The 23,015-nt window shown below is 49.1% G+C and overlaps 1 non-coding gene across 1 annotated transcript; it reads left to right on the top strand.

Annotated features, from left to right (window-relative positions):
- Positions 1-2,978: 2,978 nt before the first annotated feature.
- On the top strand, positions 2,979-22,292 carry LOC105717860 (uncharacterized). The gene is made up of 3 exons (XR_010337428.1): positions 2,979-3,084; positions 4,021-4,089; positions 22,206-22,292. It is a non-coding gene; the product is annotated as an uncharacterized LOC105717860 (transcript).
- The last annotated feature ends 723 nt before the right edge of the window (positions 22,293-23,015 follow it).

Here is a 23,015-nt window from a genome sequence, read left to right as displayed (position 1 = left end):
GTGGTTGGCAGGAATGCAAGTCCAGGCATGTGCTAGCTTGAGAGCCGCTGCTCTATCAAGCCCTTCTCAGGCTTCCACTCAGGCCAAGGGAGGAGGAAGGACCCTCGGGCAGGAGCAGCGTGAGCAATGGTGTGGAGCTGGGACCGAGGACGGCACGTCAGGAGAGAGGGAAGAGCTCTGTGGCCAGGGGGAAGTGTGAGGTCAAAATGGAGAGGCAAGAGGAGAGAGGGGTGTGGAGGTCCTTGAATGCTGGCATGAACACTCCGGGCCTTCCGGGGGGTGGGCAGCACAGGGAAGGGGGCGTCTAGCCAGCTCCTGGCTGAGTGCTCTGGCTCAAACTATCTTTGTATCAGGCAAGGGCACCTGCATGGATCCAGTTGCTCAAGCCCCAAACCCTGGCTCCATCCTCGACTTCTGTTTTTGTGTCCCCTCATCGGGCCGTAGGGAGTAGACAAACCGCAGCTGCAGCCTCCTGGCTGGTCTCTCCGCTCCTCTCCCCCACAGCCCAGTCATCTCCACCCGGCAGCCAGGGGCGTCTACTGAAAATGAAAATCAGATCATGTCTCTCTCTCTCTCTCTCTTTTTTTTTTTTGATATGGAATATTCCTCTGTTGCCAAGGCTGGAGGGCAGTGATGCAATTTTGGCTAACTGCAACCTCCACTTCCCGGGTTTAAGCAATTCTCCTGCCCCAGCCTCCCAAGTAGATGGGATTACAGGCCGCCCACCACCACGCCCGGCTAATTTTTGTATTTTTAGTAGAGACCGGGTTTCGCCATGTAGGCCAGGCTACTCTCGAACTCCTGACCTCAAGTGATCCTCCCACTTTGGCCTCCTAAAGTGCTGGGATTGCAGATGTGAGCCATGGCACCCAGCCTCTCTCTCTCTTTCTCTCTCTCCCTGCTCCAGAGAATGCCCGCTCCTGATGCATTTAGAACAAAATCCAAATTCCTTTAAGTGGCCTGTGAGTCTCTACCTGATCTTGCCTCACCTACCTCTTGACCGCGTCACTGCTGTTCCCCAACCACTGCATATCCACACTGGTCTTTCTGTTCCTCGTACACACCAGGTCGCTCCTGCCGCAAGGCCTTCACGTTCGCCATTCCCTCTGGTAGGAGTGCCCTTCCCCAGGCCACCAGCCCCTTCTCGTCATTCAGGTCTCAGCAGAGGGAGCCTGCCCAGATAAGCCCCTCTCCCCCTCCCTCCTAGTTTATTTCCTTCATCTGCATGTGCTCAGCACCCAAAACTGTCTCTTGCTCTCTCCCCGCCTTCACCAGATTATAAACTCCATAAAAGCAGGGTCTTTGTTGGTTTTGTTCACTGCCACACCCCAGGCATTCAGTGAGCACTCATTGAGTGCAGAAATTAGACTGTCTTCCCCTCTGTAAGATAGGATCACATCACACCTCCTGGCAGGGCGGTGGTGTGACTCAGGGTAACGCTTGTACACAGCTGGACTTCTTCCCTACTGGCTCAAGGAGTTACTTGGCCACCCCTCCTGGAGCCTCGCCTCTCCAGCTCCCCCAAGCCCTCTGCCCTGGCAGCAGACACCTTAGCAGAGGGGCTGTCCTCCAGACCCTTTGCAGCCAGGCCTTGCTGCCCACAGATCCCTGAGGACATCTCAGGGGGTTGTCGCCCAGAACCCAGCCCCAGGCTCATGCAAATTCTGTCTCCCAGTCCAGCAGCTGGGGCCTCCTTCATTCGGCCTTTTAAAAGAAATTCTTGGGCTGACTCACACTTCCTTTGTCCCCAGCTGGGTTCAATCAAGTGTCATTGTTTTGCAAGGCTGAGGTTCGAGTCCCTCAGAAGCAATCTCCAGTGTGGGGACGCTGTATACTTCAGTGAACCTCAATGGGGGTTAGGCCCCCTAGAAAACCTCATCCCAGGACAATTGGGAAACTCCCCCTCACTGGTGGTCAGGGCATTCTGGGTTAGAGAAACTGCTTTGGGGCTTTGGCAGGTGTTCATTTTGTCCATCCCCTGCCTCCGCACCTAACCCTGTCCCAAAGGCACTCAGAAAAGTGCCCCTGCTGCCCTGGGGGGCGCATTTCAACGTCTCATGTCCCCTGCTTTCCTTCCTTCCCCATGAAATCGGGTGTTCAGATTCAGCGCACTTCTCGGAAGGTTTGTTTCTTTCTGTGCAAACACGTGGAGTGATGCGTGGTCTCGATTTTCTAGAACAGTTCCACTTTCACAGAATTGAGGTTATTTTGAAAAAAAGGGTACAACAATATACTGGCTTGAGTTTCTTGTTTATTCCCTGGAAGAGTTTTTGTGTAAATAAAGTCACACTACTCAGAGGGAAAGAAATCCCTGAGGAATTCCCTGGAGAGAAAGGGATGGGTGATATTTAACCCATTTTTTCCCCTGTCTCCAGTAGAAAGAACTGGAGTTTTGGAGGTCGGTTGATTTCTGGATACTTCTTTTGTGGGGGCTGGAGCGGGGGAGGTTCAAACCTTTTTTATTGACTTATTTTTTTAGAGACAGGGTCTTGTTTTGTCATCCAAGCTGCAGTGCAATGGCTTGATCCTGGCTCACTGCAGCCTCAACTTCCCAGGCTCAAGTGCTCCACCTCAGCCTCCCAAGTAGCTGGGACTACAGGCACACATCGCCATGCCTGGCTAATTTTTTAGTTTTTTGTAGAGATGAGGATCTCCCTGTGTTACCCAGGCTGGTTTTGAACTCCTGGGCTCAAGCAATCTTCCTGTCTTGGCCTCCCAAAATGTTGGGATCATAGGTGTGAGCCACTGCGCTGGATCTGGAACCATTTTTAATAAATGGAAGTGAAATTCACGTCACATAAAATTAACTAATTTGAAATGAACAATTCAGTGATGTTTAGTAAATTTGCAGTGTTGTGCAACTGCCGCCTCTCTTTAGTTATAAAACATTTTCATCATCCCCCAAGGAAAGGAAACTCTGTATCCATTGAGCAGTCACTCTCCACTTCCTCTTCTCTGTGATACTTAACTTAGGTACCACCGGGCTTTCTTGGCTAAAGTCCCGGAAGAGGAAGAAAGTGTTTTCCAGCTGGGCCACCACCTGTGACAAGTTGTCATTTGCATGGAGCTGGGATTCTGTTCTGGGTATGTATGTGCCATTCTATAACTTTTTTTTTTTTTTTTTGAGACAGGGTCTTGCTCTATTGACCAGGCTGGAGTGCAGTGGCGCAGTCTCAGCTCATTGCCACCTCCACCTCCCGTCTTAAGTGATTCTCCCACCTTAGCCCCCCAGCTGGGACTACATATGCCCACCACCACACCTGGCTAATTTTTGTATTTTTTGGTAGAGACAGGGTTTTGCCATGTTGGTCAGGCTGATCTCAAACTCCTGACCTCAGCGATCCACCTACCTCAGGCTCCCAAAGTGCTGGGTTTACAGGCGTGAGCCACCGTGCCTGGCCCCATTCTACACATTTTAGCACAGCTGAGAGTGTCTAACCACCACCAAAATCGGTACACGAAATAATTTTATCCCCCCAAAAAATTCCCTCTTCCTACCTTTTTATGGTTGTCCCTTTCCCTGCTCCCGGCCCCTGGCAACCACTGGTCTGTTTTCTGTCCCTGGAGTTTTAGCTCTGCCCAAGTGTCAGATGAATGGATTCCTGTAGATGTGAACTTTTGAGTCTGGCTTTTTTTGCCCAACACAAAGTATTTGAGATTCATTCGAGTTGCTGGTTATATCAGTAGTTCACGCCTTTTCATTGCTGAGTAGTAGTTTATGGTGTGGATGTACCATAGCTTATTAAATTCCTCTGTTAAATTGGGTTGTCTTTAATTTGGGGTGATGATGAATAGACTGCTCTAAACATTTATGTAGAGGTTTTTGTGTGAATGTAAGTCTTCCTTTTGACACAGGGGCTTGCTATGTTGCCCAGGCTGGAGCGCAGTAGTGTGATCATAGCTTACCGCAGCCTTGACCTCAGGGGTTAAGTGATCCTCCCACCTAGACCTCCCAAAGTGTTAGGACTACAGGTGTGGGATGCCACACCCAGCCTTGAATCTAACTTTTTCTTTCCCTAGGTTAGACACCCAGGAGTGGGAACGCTGGGTTGTATGTGAGCAGATGTGATTCTGCACTGTTTGACCTGGGTAAGTTTACTCTGTGGATCTCAATCTCCCACTTCTGTAAAATGGGTATAAGAAAAGTGCCAACTCCACTGGGTTATTGTGAGGATGAAATGAGACGCATAAGGCACAGAGTATGTGCTCAATAAATGTTGCCGTTTGCTTTTGGGTTGGGTTTTGTTTCATCCGTATCTGTGGCCATGTTTTCACCTGCAGCAGGGGAGCTGTCAGCCAGTGCTGTTGCAGGAGGTGGGGTGTGAGGATTTCCTTGAACCCCCTTTCTAGGGCCAGAGATTGGACTCTTGGGGAATTCATTATCAAGTCTGGTAGTAGACAGAGGTCCTCTCTGTAGAAAAAAGCGTGAGTTAGGATGCTCCAGTCCCTTTATTCCACAGAAGGGGAAAGTGAGGCTCAGAAAGGGACAGAGTCTTGCCCAAGGCCACTGAGCCAGACAGTGGCAGAGAAACAGTTGGTCCCAGAGCTCCTGACTTGCTAGCCCCATGTACCTCCACCTTGATTCCTATGGCCAGTGTTTGTTGAATGACTGAATGAATGACTGAGAACACATTCCTAACACATTAGGAACACAAGCTCTGGAGCCAGCCTGCCAGAGTTTCACATGAGTTTCTTCCTTGCACAAGCTGTATGATTTTGAGCACATTCTTTGGCCTCTCTGAATCTCAGTTTCTTCATCTGTAAAATGGGTACAATCATTATGTCTATTGTACAGGGTGATCGGGAGGCTCAAATGAGGTAATGTATGCAGAGACTTACAGCAGTGCCAGGCACACAGTAAGTGCTGAATTAAAGCTAACTTTGGCCAGGTGCAGTAAATCAAACCTGTAATCCCAGTGCTTTGGGAGAACAAGGAGGGAGGATCGCTTGAGCCCCAGAGTTTGAGACCAGCCTGGGCAGCATAGTGATGAGCCCATGTTTACAAATAATTTAAAAATTAGCCAGGTGTGGTGGTGTGCACCTGTAGTCCCTGCTACTCAGGAGGCTGAGGCAGGAGGATTACCTGAGCCCAGAAGGTTGAGGCTACAGTGAGCTATGATCATGCAACTATACTCCAGCTTGGGCAACAGAGTGAGACTGTCTTAAAACAAGGTAACTTTTTAAAGGAAATTCATGACAAGAACATGGTGGGGGACTGCAAACAAGTGTATTTGCAGGGAGTTCATGGTCCTGCCAGTGATGGAGCAGGTCTCCTTCTTGGTTTATTAAAAACTTGAGGAAAATGTGGACAATTCATGTCCAGGGACCTGTGGCCAACAAAAAATAGCTCCTACCTTTCCCTACTCAGAGCTGCACTAATACAGAAGCCACAGCCACATGGGCCGACTGTTCACTTGAATGGTGGCCTAATATGAGTTCAGATGAGCTGAGTCTCTCTCTGGGCATGGTCCCCTAGACCGCCCACCCCACGGGACAGCACACCTCCAATGACTGGTGAATGTGGAGTACAAAAGCCCGGCCCACTTTCCCCAGGCAGGACAGCTCTGCAGCACTAGTCCAGCTCCAGAACTTCCCCAGAGATGACTGAGGACTTTGTTGCGACTGCATTGCAGCTCAGCTCCTCTGCCTGTCCTCACCTCGCTCCCATGCAGGTGCTGCCTCCAAGAGCACTCCCCAGTAAACCTCCTGCTCACTCATCCGTGGGCTTCCCTGGGAACCTGACCTGTTGCTCCTCTCAAGCCATAACCTTGTCATTCATTCATTCATTCATTCCGTCAGTCAGTAAATATGTATTGAACAGCTATGCCCCAGGCATTGTTTTGGGATCCAGCAGCAACCCCAAACAGACCAGGACTGTTTGTGTAGGGATATTGGCCATCGAGTTTTTAGATTCCACCAAGACTGAATCTCATCATCTACAGCCCCACCGTGACCATGCCACCTCTGGGAGGTCTGGCTGCCTCAGCTCCCTAGAGTGGCCCCTAGAAGATGTGGACAGGTGTGGCGAGAGGAAGGGAGCAGACCCAGGAGCCCAGGTCCGTGGAGTCAGACCCAGGCTTGAACTCAGCTTAATGCTTTTTTGCACTTTCCTAGTGACTAATGATGTTGAGCATCTTTTCATGTGCTCATTGGCCATTTGTATACAGTGTTAGTCCATTTTCATTGCTGTAAAGGAATACCTGAGGCTGGGTAATTCATAAAGAAAAGAGAGACCAGGCGTGGTGGCTCACATCTATAATCTCAGCACTTTGGGAGGCTGAGGTGGGTGGATCACCTGAGGTCAGGAGTTCAAGACCAGCCTGGCCAACATGGTGAAAACTCGTCTCTACTAAAAATACAAAAATCAGCCAGGTGTGGTAGTATGTGCCTGTAATCCCAGCTACTGAGGAGGCTGAGGCAGTCGAGCCACTGCACTCCAGCCTGGGTTACAGAATGAGAATCACTCTCAAAAAAATAAAAAAGAAAAAGAAAGAAAAGAAAAGAGGGCTGGGTGCAGTGACTCATGCCTGTAATCCCAGCACTTTGGGAGGCTGAGGTGGGAATATTACTTGAGCTCAGGAGTTTGAGACCAGCCTGAGCAACACAGCAAGACCTTGTATCTATTATAAATAAAAATAAAAAGTTAGCTACCAAAAATTAGGTGGCGTGTAGTCCCAGCTACTTGGGTGGCTGAGGTAGGAGGATCACTTGAGCCTGGGAGACTGAAGCTGCAGAGAGAGAGCTATGATCACGCCATTGCACTCTAGCCTGGCTGACAGAGTGAGACACTGTCTCGAAAAACAAAATAGAAAAGAGGTTTATTTGGGTCATAGTTCTGCAGGCTCTACAAGCATGGCACCAACATTTGTTTGGATTCTGGTGAGGCCTCAGGAAGCTTTTACTCTTGGTGGAAGGCAGAAGGGAAGCAGAGGGGGAAGAGAGAGGGAGGGAGGAGGTGCCAGGCTCTTTTAAAAACTAGATCTCTAAGGAACTCATAGAGTGAGAACTCTCTGCTGCGAGGACAGCACCAATCCATTCATGAGAGATCCGCCCCCGTAACCTAAACACCTCCCGCCAGGCCCAACCTCTAATATTGGAATGATGCCACATTTCAACATTGGAAGAGAGATTTGGAAGGAACAAAACATCTAAACCATACCGTAAACCTTCTTTGGAGAAATGTCTGTTTAAGTCCTTTGCTCAGTTTTAAATTGTTTTGTTGTGGTGGTAGTGAGTTTCAAGTGTTCTTTATATATTCTAGATACTAGACCTTTATCAGATACATGACTCGCAAATATTTTTCCCCATTCTGTAAACTGTCTTTTCCCTTTTTGGATAATGTCCTTTAATGCACAAAGTTTTTACTTTTGTAAAGTCCAGTTTGTTTTCTTCTTTTATTGCTTGTGCTTTTGCTGTCATCTCTAAAGATCTGTTGCCAAACCCAAGGTTGTGAAAATGTACCCTTCTGTTTTAAGAGTTTTACAGTTTTAGTGCTTACATTTTGGCCTTTGATCCATTCTATATGTAACAGAGGGGTCAAACTTTCTTTTCTTTCTTTCTTTTTTTTTTGAGATGGAGTCCTGCTCTGTCACCCAGGCTGGAGTGCAGTGGCAGGATCTCGGCTCACTGCAACCTCCACCTCCTGGGTTTAAGCAATTCTCTGCCTCAGCGTCCCAAGTAGCTGGGATTACAGGCACCTGCCACCATGCCCAGCTAACTTTTTGTAGGGATGGGGTTTCACCATCTTGGCCAGGCTGGTCTTGAACTCCTGACCTCGTGATCCACCCACCTCGGCCTCCCAAAGTGCTAGGATTACAGGTGTGAGCCACTGTGCTTGGCCTCAAACTTTCTTCTTTTTCTTATAGTTCTGGCATTATTTATTAAATGATTCTTCTCCATGGAATGATCTTATTGGCCCTTGTTGAAAAGCCATTGGGGGCCAGGCGCAGTGGCCCATGCCTGTAATCCCACACTTTGGGAGGCCAAGGTAGGCAGATCAACCGGGGTCAGGTGTTCAAGACCAGCCTGGCTAACATGGTGAAACCCTGTCTCTACTAAAAATACAAAAATTAGCTGAGCATGGTGGTACATGCCTATAGTCCCAGCTACTCAGGAGGCTGAACTTGGTAGACGGACGTTGCAGTGAGCTGAGATCATACCACTGCACTCCAGCCTGGGTGACAGAGCGAGACTTCGTAAAAACAAAAAAAAGGAAAGAAGGAAGGAAGGGCCATTGGAAATAGATGTATGGGTTTGTTTCTGGACACTCATTCTACCCTCTGGATCTCTATGTGTCTGCTCTTACGTCAGTACCACACAGGTTTGATTACTGTAGACTTAGTGCCTTTTTGAGCCTCAGGTCATTTTTCTCCCATAAAGGGAGGGCAGAAATAGCTCTCTGGCAGGGGTTTGTGGAAATGAGCTGGACTAAGTCATAGCAGCTGGCAGCGTGCTTGGCCTGTAGCAGTTACTGTTATTATTATATTTAAGATGGAGGTTGTGCTTAAAGATTCCTCCAGAGAGCTGGACATGTTAGTCAGATTAGGCTGTTAAAATACTGTAGACTAGGTAACTTACAAACAAGAGAAATGTATTGCTCATAATTTTTTTTTTTTTGAGAAAGGGTCTTGCTCTGTCGCCTACGCTGGAGTGCAATGGTGCAGTCATGGCTCACTGCAGCCTCCACCTCCTGGGTTGATGTGATCCTCCCAAAGTGCTGGGGTTACAGGTGTGAGCCACTGTGCCCAGGCTGCTCACAGTTCTGGAGGTGGGGAAGTCCAAGATTGAGGCACTAGGAGATTCAGTGTCTGGTGAGGACTCAAATTCTGGCTCACTGTGTCCTCACAAGGTGGAAGGGGCAAAAGAGCTCTCTGGAGACCCTTTTTATAAGGACACTAATCCCTTTCATGAGGGAGGGCTCCATCCTTGCTCATGAGACCTAACCACCTCCCAAAAGACCCACCTCCTAACACCTTCACATTGGGAATTTTCTTTTTCTTTCCTTTTTAAAATTTTCTTTTTATATTTTTTCCCTCTTATTTTTAGTTGACATGTAATAATTGTACATATGTAGGAGATACAGAGTGATATTTCAATACATGCATACAACATGTAATGATCAAATCAGGATAATTAGCATATCCATTTCAAACATTTATCAATTCTTTGTGTTATAATCATTGAAAATCATCTCTTATAAAGTGTTTTGTTTTTGTTTTTGTTTTTTGAGATGGGGTCTCACTTTGTCACCCAGGCTGGGGTGCAGTGGCACAATCTCGGCTCACTGAAACCTTCACCTCCTGAGCTCAAGCGATCCTCCCACCTCAGCCTCCGAAGTAACTGGAGCTGTAGGCATGAACCACCATACCTAATATATATACATATTTTTTTGTAGAGACAGGATTTCTCCATGTTGCCTAGGTTGATCTCAAACTCCTGAGGTTAGCCACCCACCCACCTCAGCCTCCCAAGGTGCTGGATGACAGGCGTAAGCCACCACACCTGGCCTCTTCTAGTTTTTTGAGAATATACAATAAATTATAGTTAACCATATACAGTGGAATATATGAATTTGGGGGGAGAGGGCACAAACATTCTGTTCACACCATGGCAGTGTGCCGTGGGCTGCAGACATCACCATCGGTGCACAGGGCCCGGGAGTGTCAGTCATCAGGCAGTGAGGTGTGACTTCACCCTGTTCTACCCACACTCCCCTGAGGCCAGCCTTGGGCCTGCATGAAGTGGAGAAAAAAGGGCATCAGAGACCAAGAAGCATCAGCTTTCACAGTGACCTGATGATATTCTGTGAGTGAGGGAAAAGGAAGTTTGCTTGTCACTGAGTGGGAGGGATCTGGGTCCTAGAATCATTCTAGGGTGCCACGCCCAGACATTCCAGTGCAGGAAGGCTGTGCTGCAGCCCTGGAACCTACAGCTGTCCCCAGATGATGCGTTACTGAAACAACCATGCAGTGAGCACCATGCACCCCCCATGCAGATTCCACAATGAACAGTTGGCTCTAGTCACCTCTCAGCTCTAGCCACGTGTCCTTCCCTCTATCCACCCATCCATCCACCTTATTTATTTTATTTCTTGTTGCATTTCAAAGTACGTTGCAGAAATTCCATCCACTGCCCCTTTGCATACTTTGGCAGGCATTTCATTAACTACAGTTCAAAATGTGTGTCTGAGGCTGGGCACAGTGGCTCACGCGTGTAATCCCAGCACTTTGGGAGGCTGAGGTAGGTGGATCATGAGGTCAGAAGTTCAAGACCAGCCTGGCCAACAGAGTGAAACCTCGACTCTATTAAAAAAATACAAAAATTAGCCAGGTGTGGTGGTGCATGCCTGTAATCCCAGCTACTTGGGAGGCTGAGGCAGGAGAATCGCTTGAACCCTGGAGGCAGAGATTGCAGTGAGCCAAGATAACGCCACTGCACTCCAGCCTTGGCAACAGAGTGAGACTTCATCTGAAAAAAACAACAAAAAAAAACTAAAATGCGTGTCTGTGTATTTTCATAAAACCTGTGTTTCACACACACACACACACACACACACTCACACACACACACACACACACACACACACACACACAATTCCCCAGGGAATTCTTTCCTGGTGCCAATCCTGGATAGGGAGTGAGACCTTATGTTAAGAACTACTGTCCTGATTACCTAGAGACACCTGAGAGGAAGACTTTGTAAGGGTTCCCAGGGTGCGGATTGGTCCCTGGCTCTACCTCCTAGCTCTGTGGTCTGGGGCAGGTCACATCATCTGTCCAAGCCTCAATGTCCTCGTCTCTAAATTGGACTTAAGAAAAGTATCTACTTCTTAGGGTTGTCATGAGGAATAACTGAGTCTCTGCACATGACATGCCTGGCATGGTGCTTGGCACATAGTAAGGGCTTAGTTAACAGCCTTTGCTCTTATGAAGATGTCACTCTATGGATACCTTCCAGAACAACTGCTTTTGTTTTTCTTTTCTTTTTTTTTTTTTTTTGAGATGGAGTCTCACACTGTCACCCAAGCTGGAGTGCAGTGGTTCAGTCTCAGCTCACTGCAACCTCCACCTCCTGGGTTCAAGCAATTCTCCTGCCTCAGCCTCCCAAGTAGCTGGAATTACAGGGGTAAGCCACTATGCCCAGCTAATCTTGGTATTTTTAGTAGAGACAGGGTTTTACCATGTTAGCCAGGCTGGTCTCGAACTCCTGACCTCAGATGATCTGCCCACCTAGGCCTCCCAAAGTGCTGGGATTACAGGCGTGAGCCACTGCGCCTGGCCCAGAACCACCCATTTTTGTAGGGCAGTAGGGTTTTTTGTTTCTGGAAGCCAGAAGCATTTTGGCCTGATCGGCCTGGGAACTAGTGAACGGGCAGGTTGAGAGTAAAGCCAGGGCCTACAATTCCTCTCATATTACCTGCGTCCTCACTGGTGCAGGTGGCAGGAAACCCCCTTCCAAGGATCTTTGATCTCACTGGGAAGGTGGGGCTTGGGGAGGCTGGCACATGGGGTTGCTTCAGGCCTTAGCATGAGGGTGATGGATTGTAGTGTGGGTGAGGGGGGATAATCCTCCCTGGAAGGGAGGCTAACCCAACATGTGTCAACAGACCCCAGTTGTCTGCTCATGACTGTAATTTAAGATGTCGATTGCAACTCCTGGAGCTGGTGAAACACTATAGCCCCTAGGGTATTTTGTAGGAGATTTAAGGAGCTGCAAATTAGTGGACACGCAGGCTGCCTTGGTGCCTGGAGCAGAGCTCACATTCTAGAGAGAGTTTGCAGATTGGCAGATCACATGTGAGAGTCATTCCACAGATGACTTTCAGGGGCACATGGTTTTTTGTTCCTTTATTTTATAATTGAATTCCTTGCCAGCGTTTTTTTTTAAACATGGAGATTATACATGGAAATGTTTTGAGCGAGGCACGGTGGCTCACGCCTGTAATCCCAGCACTTTGGGAGGCCAAGGAGGGTGGATCATCTGAAGTCAGGAGTTCGAAACCAGCCTGGCCAACATGGTGGAAACCCCATTTCTACTAAAAATACGAAAAATTCTCCGGGCGTGGTGGCCGGCGCCTGTAGTCCCAGCTACTTGGAAGCCTGAGGCAGGAGAATCATTTAAACCTGGGAGGTGGAAGTTGCAGTGAGCCGAGATCATACCATCGCACTCCAGCCTGGGTGACAGAGTGAGAGTCCGTCTAAAACAAAAACAAACACAAAAAGAAAATGTCTTGAAAAATCAGATCTAGCAACAGTGGGCCCACAGTCCTGCATGACAATCATTTGCTGAGTGTGATGGACCCCTTTTGCCGGGACATTAGAAGGCCAGTCTGTCCCTGCTACACCAGGGTTACCTGTCGGTCTACTGCTGACAACTTAGTTTGAGACCCCAGGCTTTACTGGTAAGATAGACACAGACTCAACTATTTATCAGTGAGTATTGTAGCTTAGGACAGTGGTTCTCCATAGAGGTGACTGAGCACCGTAGGGGACAGTGGCAGTGTCTGAAGACATATTTTTGTTGTTGCAACTTGAGGATGCCATGGCATCTAGTGGGTGGAGAGCAGGGATACTGCCCAACATCCTACAGTGCACACGACAGCCCCAACAAAGATTATCCAGCCCCAAATATCAGTAGAACTGAGGCTGGGAAACTGTGGATTAGGGGCACCAGCAAACTGGTCTGGAAGGAAGAGGTTAATTCCAGTGGTGGGGCTCAAGAAAGGCTCCCTGAATAGCAGAGGTCTCGCTGGTGAGCAGGCACTTGATGATGTTCCTGCTCCCTTCTCAGCCCAGGCGCCGGTTACTTTATAGGTCAGGGTTGAGATGTCGTATTAGTCTGTTCTCACGCTGTTATAAAGAACTTCCCAAGACTGGGTAATTTATAAAGGAAAGAGGTTTAATTGACTTACGGTTCTGCAGGGCTGGGGAGGCCTCAGGAAACTTAGAATCATGGCAGAAGGGGAAGCAAACATGTCCTTCTTTACTTGACGACTGTGCCAGGTTTCAACTGAGAGCAATTGAGGGGAAGGCACGTCAGTCAGAGAACAGCACAAGCAAAGGTCTGGAGGTAACTTTGATGGGTCGAGGTGGGCGAGAGTGTGAACAGTGAGATGGAGCCGGTGGTTCGAGATACATGAAGTTTGGGGTCAGATGGATTTGGGTTTAAGTTCTGACTCTACCACTCACTAGCTATGTGCCTTCAGGCTTATCATTGGCCTGAACCTCAGTTTCATCACCTGTAAAATGGGGATAAGAAATGAGGTTATGTAGGGCCAGACACATCTATCCCCAGTCCTCCATTCTACTCCGCGTCCCAGCCATTCTTAACTACTGGCGGTTTGCTACATTCTTCTTGCTTCCTCTCCCCTGTCTGGGCTCTCCATGTGCAGTTCCTTCTGCCAGGAATGCTCACATTTCAGATGTGTGGATTACACCATCAAGGTGTTATAAACCCAGTGCTGATATGCTCAGACTTGTGTTTTGAAAAGATCACTCTGCCAGCAACATGGTGTTGGGCTTGTGGTGGGCAGGGAATCTGGAGGCCAAAGAAATGATGGGGAATTCTCAGGCCCACACAAGAAGCCTGGGAGCTTCTGCCTTCACCCTCTCTCCCTTCCCTACCACTTCTCTGGCCTTAAGGTGCCTTGGGGGAAGATCAGTGAGGACCCAACAGGCATGAATGGGTTGGATTCTCTCTTGGTTAATGTTCCTGCTCCCTTCTCAGCCCAAGCACCTGGTTACTTTATAGGTCAGGGTTGAGGTGTTGTATTAGTCTGTTCTGACACTGTTATAAAGAACTTCCCAAGACTGGGTAATTTATAAAGGAAAGAGGTTTAATTGACTCATAGTGCTGCAGGGCTGGGGAGGCCTCAGGACACTTAGAATCATGGCAGAAGGGGAAGCAAACATGTCCTTTACATGGCAGCAGGAAGGAGAAGTGCTGAGCAAAGGGGAAAAAGCCTTCTATAAAACCATCAAATCTCGTGAGAACTCACTATCACAAGAACAGCATGGGGGTATCAGCCCCCATGATTCAATTACCTCCCACAGGGTCCTTCCCACGATATGTGGGGATTATGGAAAGTACAATTCAAGATGAGATTTGGGTGGAGACACAGCCAAACCATATTAGATGTAGAGGCAAAACCTCATAGAGGCTACTGAGAGTCTGTGGTCAATCCACCTAGCTTCCTTAGCTTCAGTTTCCCCACCTGTGTAGAAGAGAGTTTTTTTCAGGGTCTGTGGGGTATATGGGATACTTCCTACAAAGTTCTTACAACAGGACCTGGCTCAGTTTTATAAAAATCAAACTCTTGACTGGGCGCAGTGGCTCACACCTATAATCTCAGTAGTTTGGAGGCCAAGGTGGGTGGATCATGAGGTCAGGAGTTCGAGACCAGCCTGGCCAATATGGCCACTAAAAAGTACAAAAATTAGCTGGGTGTGGTGGCGTGCACCTATAGTCCCAGCTACTCAGGAGGCTGAGGCAGGGGAATCGCTCGAACCCGGGAGGCAGAGGTTGCAGTGAGCTGAGATCGTGCCACTGCACTCCAGCCTGCCAGCCTGGGCAACAGAGCGAGACTCTGTCTCAAAAAAAATAAAAAAATCAAGTTCTTGCTGAACACTCTCTGAATGCCTGGTACTGCAGGAGGCCCTGGGAATTCAAAATCTCTCTCTCTTTTTTTTTTTTAGTAGGGACAGGTTTTCTCCATGTTGGTCAGGCTGGTCTCGAACTCCCAACCTCAGGTGATCCTCCCACCTCGGCCTCCCAAAGTGCTAGGATTACAGGCGTGAGCCATCGTGCCCTGTCCCCAAATTCTCTCTTAAGAACTGACCTTGACTTTTTTGATTGCCTGATTTAGGATTTGTGGACTTTGCTGACTGGGGACTTCCAATTTTTAGGGAGAAATTTTTGGGAATTTTTTTTTTGAGACAGAGTTTCGCTCTCGTTACCCAGGCTGAAGTGCAATGGCACGATCTCGGCTCACCGCAACCTCCGCCTCCTGGGTTCAGGCAATTCTCCTGCCTCAGCCTCCTGAGTAGCTGGGATTACAGGTGCATGCCACCGTGCCCAGCTACTTTTTTGTATTTTTAGTAGAGACGGGGTTTGACCATATTGACCAGTATGGTGTCGATCTCTTGGCCTCGTGATTCACCCGCCTTGGCCTCCCAAAGTGCTGGGATTACAGGCGTGAGCCACTGTGCCCGGCCCGGGAATTTTATTTGAAAGATGTGCACAAAGATTTAGCTTTTAAGTAGGTCCACAGTGGTTATATTTATAAAGTAAAAGATTGGAAATAGCCTTAATGTCCAACTATAGGATATTGGTTTAATATGTGATGAGACAAATCCTGTATTATGCAGTCATTCAAGAGAAAGCAGATGGATATTTGCTGTTATGGAAAGATGCTCATTATTAAGTGAAAACAATATACAAAACAATCTTTGTATATCAGTAATAGGCCAGGCGTGGTGGCTCACACCTGTAATCCCAGCACTTTGGGAGGCCAAGGAGGGAGGATTGCTTGATCCCAGGAGTTCAACTTGGGCAACATGGCAAAACCTTGTCTCTACAAAAATGCAAAATTTAGCTGGGCGTGGTGGTGCACACCTGTAGTTCCAGATACTCAGGAGGCTGAGGTGGGAGAATCACCTAAGCCCGGGAGGTGGACGCTGTAATGAGCCATTACCGTGCCACTGCACTCCATCCTGGGCAACAGAATGAGACCCTGTCTCAAAAAAATACACGCACGCACACACACACACACACACACACACACACTTACTTTAAAACCTGAAGGCTAATACACCCCCAAATTAACAGTGGCTATCTATAAGCGGTTTTGACAATTATTTTCTTGTACATTTTTCCTTTTCTAATTTTTTTTTACAATAAATGTGTATTTCTTTCGTGAAACATAGCAATATATTTTGTTAACCTTAAAAGTATTTGATGCTATTAAAATATAAATGAAAATAATAAAGAAAGGGCAAGTTTTCTAGCTGTTCCCTTCTCCCTCTCCAGCCTTACCTCCTGACTGGATTCCTGACCACTCCCTATGAACACAGGCTCTTCATTCTTTAAAGTATTCACTAACCTCAAAACAAGGCAATGTAAGGATGAATAAAGACACTTTGCAGGTGATCTGTGTGCACGCCAAATTTTGAGATGCGTTGAAAGAGGAAGTTTTTTTTTTTTTTTGAGACGGAGTTTCGCTCTTGTTACCCAGGCTGGAGTGCAATGGCGCGATCTTGGCTCACCGCAACCTCCACCTCCTGGGTTCAAGCAATTCTCCTGCCTCAGCCTCCCGAGTAGCTGGGATTACAGGCACGCGCCACCATGCCCAGCTAATTTTTTGTATTTTTAGTAGAGACGGGGTTTCACCATGTTGACCAGGATGGTCTCGATCTCTTGACCTCGTGATCCACCCGCCTCGGCCTCCCAAAGTGCTGGGATTACAGGCGTGAACCACCGTGCCCGGCCCAAGAGGAAGTTCTTTACCTCTCTGTCTTCCCTTATTTATTCTCATTTACTCCTTTCTTTCATTCATTCCTAACTTGCAGGCGTTTCTTCGGTGTTATCTACAACTTTCAGGCGTTTATTTACTTTTTTCTACGCATGGGCACTCCTGGCTGATAGAGAGGGCCGCTCCGCCAGGCACTCCCGCCTTTTGACGTCGACCATTGGCCGGCTCTGCCAGCGCGCTCTTGATTGGTGGCTGCGGGCCGGGCCCCGCTACTTCTCAAAGTTGGCGGGAAAGCGGCGGCGTGGCGGAATAGCGGCGGCGGCGTGGCGGAATAGCGGCGGCCGCGGACTCCTCCCTAGGCGGCCTCATGGCAGTGCGGCTGCCGAGGTCGCCGCCACTCAAGGTGCTGGCAGAGCAGCTGCGGCACGACGCGGAGGGCATCCTGGGAGCGTGGCGGCTGTCGCGGGCGGCGGCAGGCCGCGAGCCGCTGGAGCTGGCGGCCGTGGGGATGCAGGGCACGGTGGTAATGGCGGACCGCGGCGAGGCGCTGCTGCGGGACCCGAGGTGCTGCGCGGGCGGCCCTGCCTCGTCCCAGGTAATGCCCGGGCCTCACCGGGGGCCCTCTTGCCTGCTGTCCGCCGAAAAGTTGCCGAGGCCAGATTCTTCAAACCCGGTCTTGACTCTAGAAAGGGGGCGGGGCGCGGCGGCGCTGGCCTACCTCCGGGCCTCTGCCCCTGCGGTTCCCGCCCGGGTACCCTTGCTCCGGTCCCTCCTCCGTCAGGTTGATCTGATGATGCTAGGTATCACCTGCAGTCCCTTTTTCCTGGGACTCTTCCACCTCCTAGTGGGAATCTTCTGGGGAGGGACCCGGGCACCTGCGTTTGTCACAAGCCCCCTCCCCCAATTGATTTCCTTTTTCATCATCAAGTTTTGGGAAATACTGTCCTTAACGTCTCAACTCAAATGTACCTTTCTCAGGGAAGCCCTCCCTAACCCCTGGGAACGGGAGACCCTCCTGTACTGCTCCTTCGTTGAACTGTCCTGGGCTGTAGCTCATTTACGTTTGCCTCCTCTTTTTTTATTTTTATTTTTGAGGGAGTCTCACTTTGTCGCCCAGGCTGGGGTGCAGCGGCACGACCTCGGCTCACTGTAGCCTCCACCGCCCGGATTCAAGCGATTCTTGTGCCTCAACCTCCTGAGTAGCTGGCATTACAGGCGTGTGCCACCACACCCAGCTAATTTTTTTTTTTTTTTTTTTTTTTTTTTTTTTTTTTTAGCAGAGACTGGGTTTCGCCATGTTTGTTGGGCTAGTCCGACATGTTTGTCAGGCTAGTCTCCTGGTCTCAAGTGATCTGCCTGCCTTGGCCTCCCAAAATGCTGGGATTACAAGGCGTGAGCCACCGCGCCCTGCCTGCTTCCTCTCTTAAGCCACTGATGCTCAAACTTGAGTCTGTATGTCTCTGCTGGAGGGCCTGCTGACGCTGGGATGGCTGGGGCTCCACCCTCAGGGTTCCTGAGTCACGAGGTCCAGGTGGGGCTGGAAATTGCGTTTCTAACCAGCTCCCAGGTGAGGCTGATGCTGCTGGTCTACTTTGGACTTTTTAAAATGTTTTATTTATTTGAGATAGGTGTGTTGCCCAGGCTGGCCTTGAGCTCAAGCAATCCTACTACTCAGCCTCCTTGGGTAGCTGGGACTACGGGCCTGCACCACCATGCCTGGTGTTTGGGGGCCATACTTTGAGAACCACTGGGCCAGACCGAGCTTCTGGAAGGCCACAGCTGTGTGGTCCTGACAACTATATCCTCAGCATCTGGCCCAGTGCCTGACACATAAGTGCTCCAAGAACCAACTGTCTTGAGTGTCAGGCAGTGGACATCCATCTCACTTATTCACTGAGATGTCAATGGAGCAGGTGTTACACATCAGCCCCCCATATGCAGCACTGGGCTGCAGCTGAGACCCAGATAAAGCCTGCTGGGAGATAGGCAGTGAACATGTGTCCCGGAGGATCACTGATCCCTTGGGAGCCGTGAGGATGTACAAGGTGCTGAGTGGCCCTCGGGGGCTTCTAGAGATGTGAGGTCTAAGCTGAGGAGGTCTGAGGATATGTGGGCCTTCCCTCCCCTCGGCTCCCTCCGCTGGGAGATCAGGCCAAGATCACTTCATTCCTAAGGGCCCCTCCTGCTCAGTCTTGGAGTCTTAATTAGAGGCAGATAGGTCAGTGGTCTGGCCAGAGCTGCTTTGGATTCAGACAGGCTTAGGTGAATTCCTGACTCCACCCCTTCCCAGCTGAGCTGCCTGGAGCACTTTTGTTAACTTTTCTGAATTTGTACTCTTTTGTAAAAAGGAGCTAATCGTTCCTGTCTGTTGTGTAGATTCAGTAAGTAAACAACTGCCTTAACACTAAGCCTGGCTCATAGTGAGGGTGCAAAACATGCTTCTGCCCCTCCCCCACCACCTTGCCCTTCAGCCTTCCCTCTGTCTGCCTGCCCTCAGCCCCAGCGCTGGTCTAGGACAGGGTCAGCAAACTACAGGCCTCCTCTTTTCACATGTCCTGCAAACTAAAAATGCTTTTTAATCTTTTATTTATTCTTACTATTTTTGAGACAGAGCCTCGCTCTGTGTCTCAGGCTGGAGTGCAGTGGCACAGTCACAGCTCACTGCAGCTTCCACCTTCCAGGTTCAAGTGATTCTTGTGCCTCAGCCTCCTGAGTAGCTAGGATTACAGGCGTGCACCGCCATGCCCGGCTAATTTTTGTAGTTCTAGTGGAGATGGGGTTTCATCATGTTGGCCAGACTGGTTGGTGTCGAGCTCCTGGCCTCAAGTGAACCACCCACCTTTGCCTCCCAAAGTGCTGGGATTACAGGCATGAGCCACTGTGCCTGGTGAGTTTTTACATTTTTAAATGGTTGGAAAAAAATGACATGTGAAAAGTATATGTAATTCGAACATCAGTGTCCATAGTAAAGTTTTTTTTTTTTTTTTGAGATGGAGCTTTGCTCTTGTTGTCCGGGCTGGAATGCAGTGGTGCTTGGCTCACCGCAACCTCCGCCTCCTGAGTTCAAGCGATTCTCCTGCCTTAGCCTCCCAAGTAGCTGGGATTACAGGCATGCGCCACCATGCCCGGCTGATTTTTTGTATTTTTAGTAGAGACGGGGTTTCTCCACGTTTATCAGGCTAGTGTTGAACTCCCGCCTCAGGTGATCTGCCTGCCTCGGCCTCCCAAAGTGCTGAGATTACAGGTGTGAGACACTGCACCCCACCATAAGTAAAGTTTTATTGGAATACATTGGTAATTTACAGAATGCCTCAGCCAGTGTCCCACTACAGTTAGAGTTGAGTATCTGGGACAAAGACCCTATGGTGGGAAAAGCTTGAAATATTTACTATATGGCCCTTTACAGAAAATGTTTGCCAACCCTTTGCTTTAGCCTTTGCCCAACACATAACCCATGCTGCTTGGTGTGTTGGTTTGCAGGCAAAGCCACTTGCAGGCAGGCTTGGGCAGTCTTCTGTCTGGTCTCAGTCCTGGCATAAGCCTGGCATCTAGTAAATACTTCATTGTTTGAACCAATGGGCATTGGTGAACTTGTCTGACATACTCACTGACCTGAATACCAGCTGGCAGGGCTATATCATTTCCTCTTGTTAATTAATACCAAGTCCAGCTTGACAAAATTGAGACATTGCCTTCAGGCAGGGAGGCAAGCAGGCCACTAAAACACAAAGTAACGTTGCAGGCAAGAGCCAGGTGTCGCAAACGAGGGACAGTTGATCCAGGCTTGAGGGCTCAGGGAAGGCTTCCTGGAAGAGGCAGCGCTGAGGGTTGCACTGGAGTTGCCTGTAAGGACCAACCCTCCGGGGTTGCCTGGGACTGAGAGGGTCCTGGGACGTGGGACTTTCAGTGTTAAAACTAGGACAGTTGGGCACCCTCTGTCTGGGTGCAGTGGCAGGAGACTATGCAGCTGCATGGAACAGCCTGTGCAAAGGCTTGGAGGGAATAGAGCCTCGTGCATTTGGGGAGCCTGGCTGGGGCAGCGGTGGAAGGAAGGAGGGCTCTATCCTGATGAGCCACAGTGGCTGTTTGGAAGGACCTGCCTGCTTCAACGTGGCCTTGACCTCTGCTCACTGCACTGCTGCTCTAGTGCTATTCCTCCACTGCCTCTTCCTCTGGAACATCCAGGAGTTTGTTTCCTTAAACCGAAGGTGTTGAAAATGCTGAGTTGATTGAGAAGCTCTCCCTGTCCTCAAGCTGCTCTTTGCAGGAGAAGCAGAGAAACCACACTTACCTAGATCGTGCTGTGATCAACTGAGTTCTGGAGGCAGGAGGTGGATTCCAGAATGTTGACTGCAGCTGTGAGGTGGGGGTGGTTTTGAAGTGGAGGAAGGTGGCAGAACATGGGCTGGGAACCATTGGAGTGATCATGGCAACTGGGAGGTGGGGATGCTGAAAGGAGAGGGAGGGACAGAGTGGAGAGCCGCTTTGGAGTGGGACAGGGTGTGGGTAGAACCTACAGGGCCAGTTTGTCTCATCGCATGCCTTTGAGCTCATCCGGCTGGCTGTGTGTGCCTTCCTAGTAGAGCTCCTGTTCCCCTCTCCTGGTTGGAATGTCCTTGGACTTGTTCTTCTCTTCCTGGGCCTTCAGTTCTACTTCTATGGGTTCCAGGCCTACCTGCCCTTTAAGCCCATTCAGAGGGGACAGTAAGTGCATTTTCAGAACTAGCCTCTCACCGAGAGACCCAAGTGGATTGTGGGAAGGAGCTCTGAGAAACCTGAGCACATCCTGCCTGAGGTTGAATGGCGGGATCAGGGGTCAGCTTGCCTGGCTTCCTGCTTAAAGCCCCAGGCCCCACATGCAGTGCAATAGAAGCAGCCTCACAGGGGCAGGCAGTGGGGCTGGCACCAGGCCTGTCCTTCCTGCAGTGTTTGGAGTTTTCTTTTACACAATTGGGTTTTGTGTGGTTGAGATTGGCCAAGTTTTGCTTTGAAGGAGAGTCACTTCCCCAAGGGAATGGGAAGCGAGTGTCACAGTTAATATGTCATTAGTTCATCCGGGTGGCAGCCTGCCCTTGTGTGGATTTGCTTGTATGTGCTGGAGGTGGCAGGGATAGGTCCCGGCAGTTGCAACAGTGGGGCAGGGGCTGCCTGCCCAGCCTTTCTGGCAACATAGAGGGAAAATTGGATTTGCTTGGTAACTGTCAGAGGGTGTCTGCAGAAAGAGGATGTGTCCTGTGCACAGAGACTAGTCACATACTCTGTAGCTTTGAGCAAGGAACGGGATTAGAGGAAAGCTGAAGTTTTCTGCCCCTGCTTCAGAGCAGCCTGTCTAATTATAACTCATACTCTGATGGGAGTGTCTCCTCCATTCCTTGGTCATGATTACAGTTTACGTGATGGTTTTGTTTGGCCTAGTAAAATCAGAAACCAAAGAAGATGGCCAGGCACGGTGGCTCACGCCTGTAATCCCAGCACTTTGGGAGATTGAGGTGGGCCAACATGGCGAAACCTTGTCTCAACTAAGAATACAAAAATTAGCCAGGCATGGTTGCAGACACCTGTAATCTCAGCTACTCAGGAGGCTGAGGCATAACAGTCGCTTAAACCCAGGCGGCGGAGGTTGCAAGGAGCCGAGATCACGCCACTGCACTCCAGCCTAGGTGACAGAGTGAGACTGTCTCAAAAGAAAAAAAAAAAAAAAAAAAGAACATTACTATGGGTTTCCTTCTTTTTTTAGGAAAGCACGTGATGGTGATGGGAGTGGTACAGGCCTGCAGCCCGAAGCCATGCCTGCAGGCTGTGAAGATGACACACCTTTCTGATAATCCCATCCGTGAAAGTATGTGGGAACTGGAAGTGGAAGATTTACACAGGTATATTACTTAGATGACATTGGAACTGTCGTTAAAAACAACCAAAATCCTGAAACGATTTAAAGCTTATAATGATGTGGATTTCATGGATATTTTTCAATGCGTATTTTTCAAAAGGTTTTCGGAGAGCCTTGCTTTGATTGACTGAGGAGTCTGGATGTAGGAATGTTTAAATCCTGGGATACTTCAGTGATAGCCTCTGCTGCCCCTTGCTTTGCCTGTGTTTGCTGATGAAAAGCAGATGCTTTTTTCTTCCTGGTATGTGTGTGTCAATTCTCTCTCTTTCTCTCAGACACAGAGGTCTTATGTTGCCTTTTCCAAATTTTATGCATGGTGATTCTTTTTCCGTTACTGCTGCATCCCTGTTTTACAATGCAAAATTTATCTCAGTCATTGCCCGTGGTGATTGAAGTGTGGTTGTGAGCAGGAAGACAGACTGTGTAAAAAAGGAATGACATCATGGCTCCTCATCTTCTTCATCAGCAACTACCATAACCAGTTTGCAAGTCAAATGGCATTTCCTAACAGCAGGCTCAGCGGCCCCCGAAAGACAATAGCTCCCTTTCTGCTTCGGACACCACTCAAACATTTAGACACCACTCTATTCATTTCCCTTGGCTAGAGAAGGTGATACCTTCTTCCATCACTCAGATTTTGAGATGTTTTCAGAATTT

Source organism: Aotus nancymaae, unplaced genomic scaffold (assembly GCF_030222135.1).
Source record: "Aotus nancymaae isolate 86718 unplaced genomic scaffold, 86718_ANA_hifiasm-v0.15.2.pri h1tg000049l, whole genome shotgun sequence".
NCBI lineage: Eukaryota > Metazoa > Chordata > Mammalia > Primates > Aotidae > Aotus > Aotus nancymaae.
Note: the sequence above shows the minus strand (reverse complement) of the source record. Positions and strands in the feature narration are given on the sequence as shown.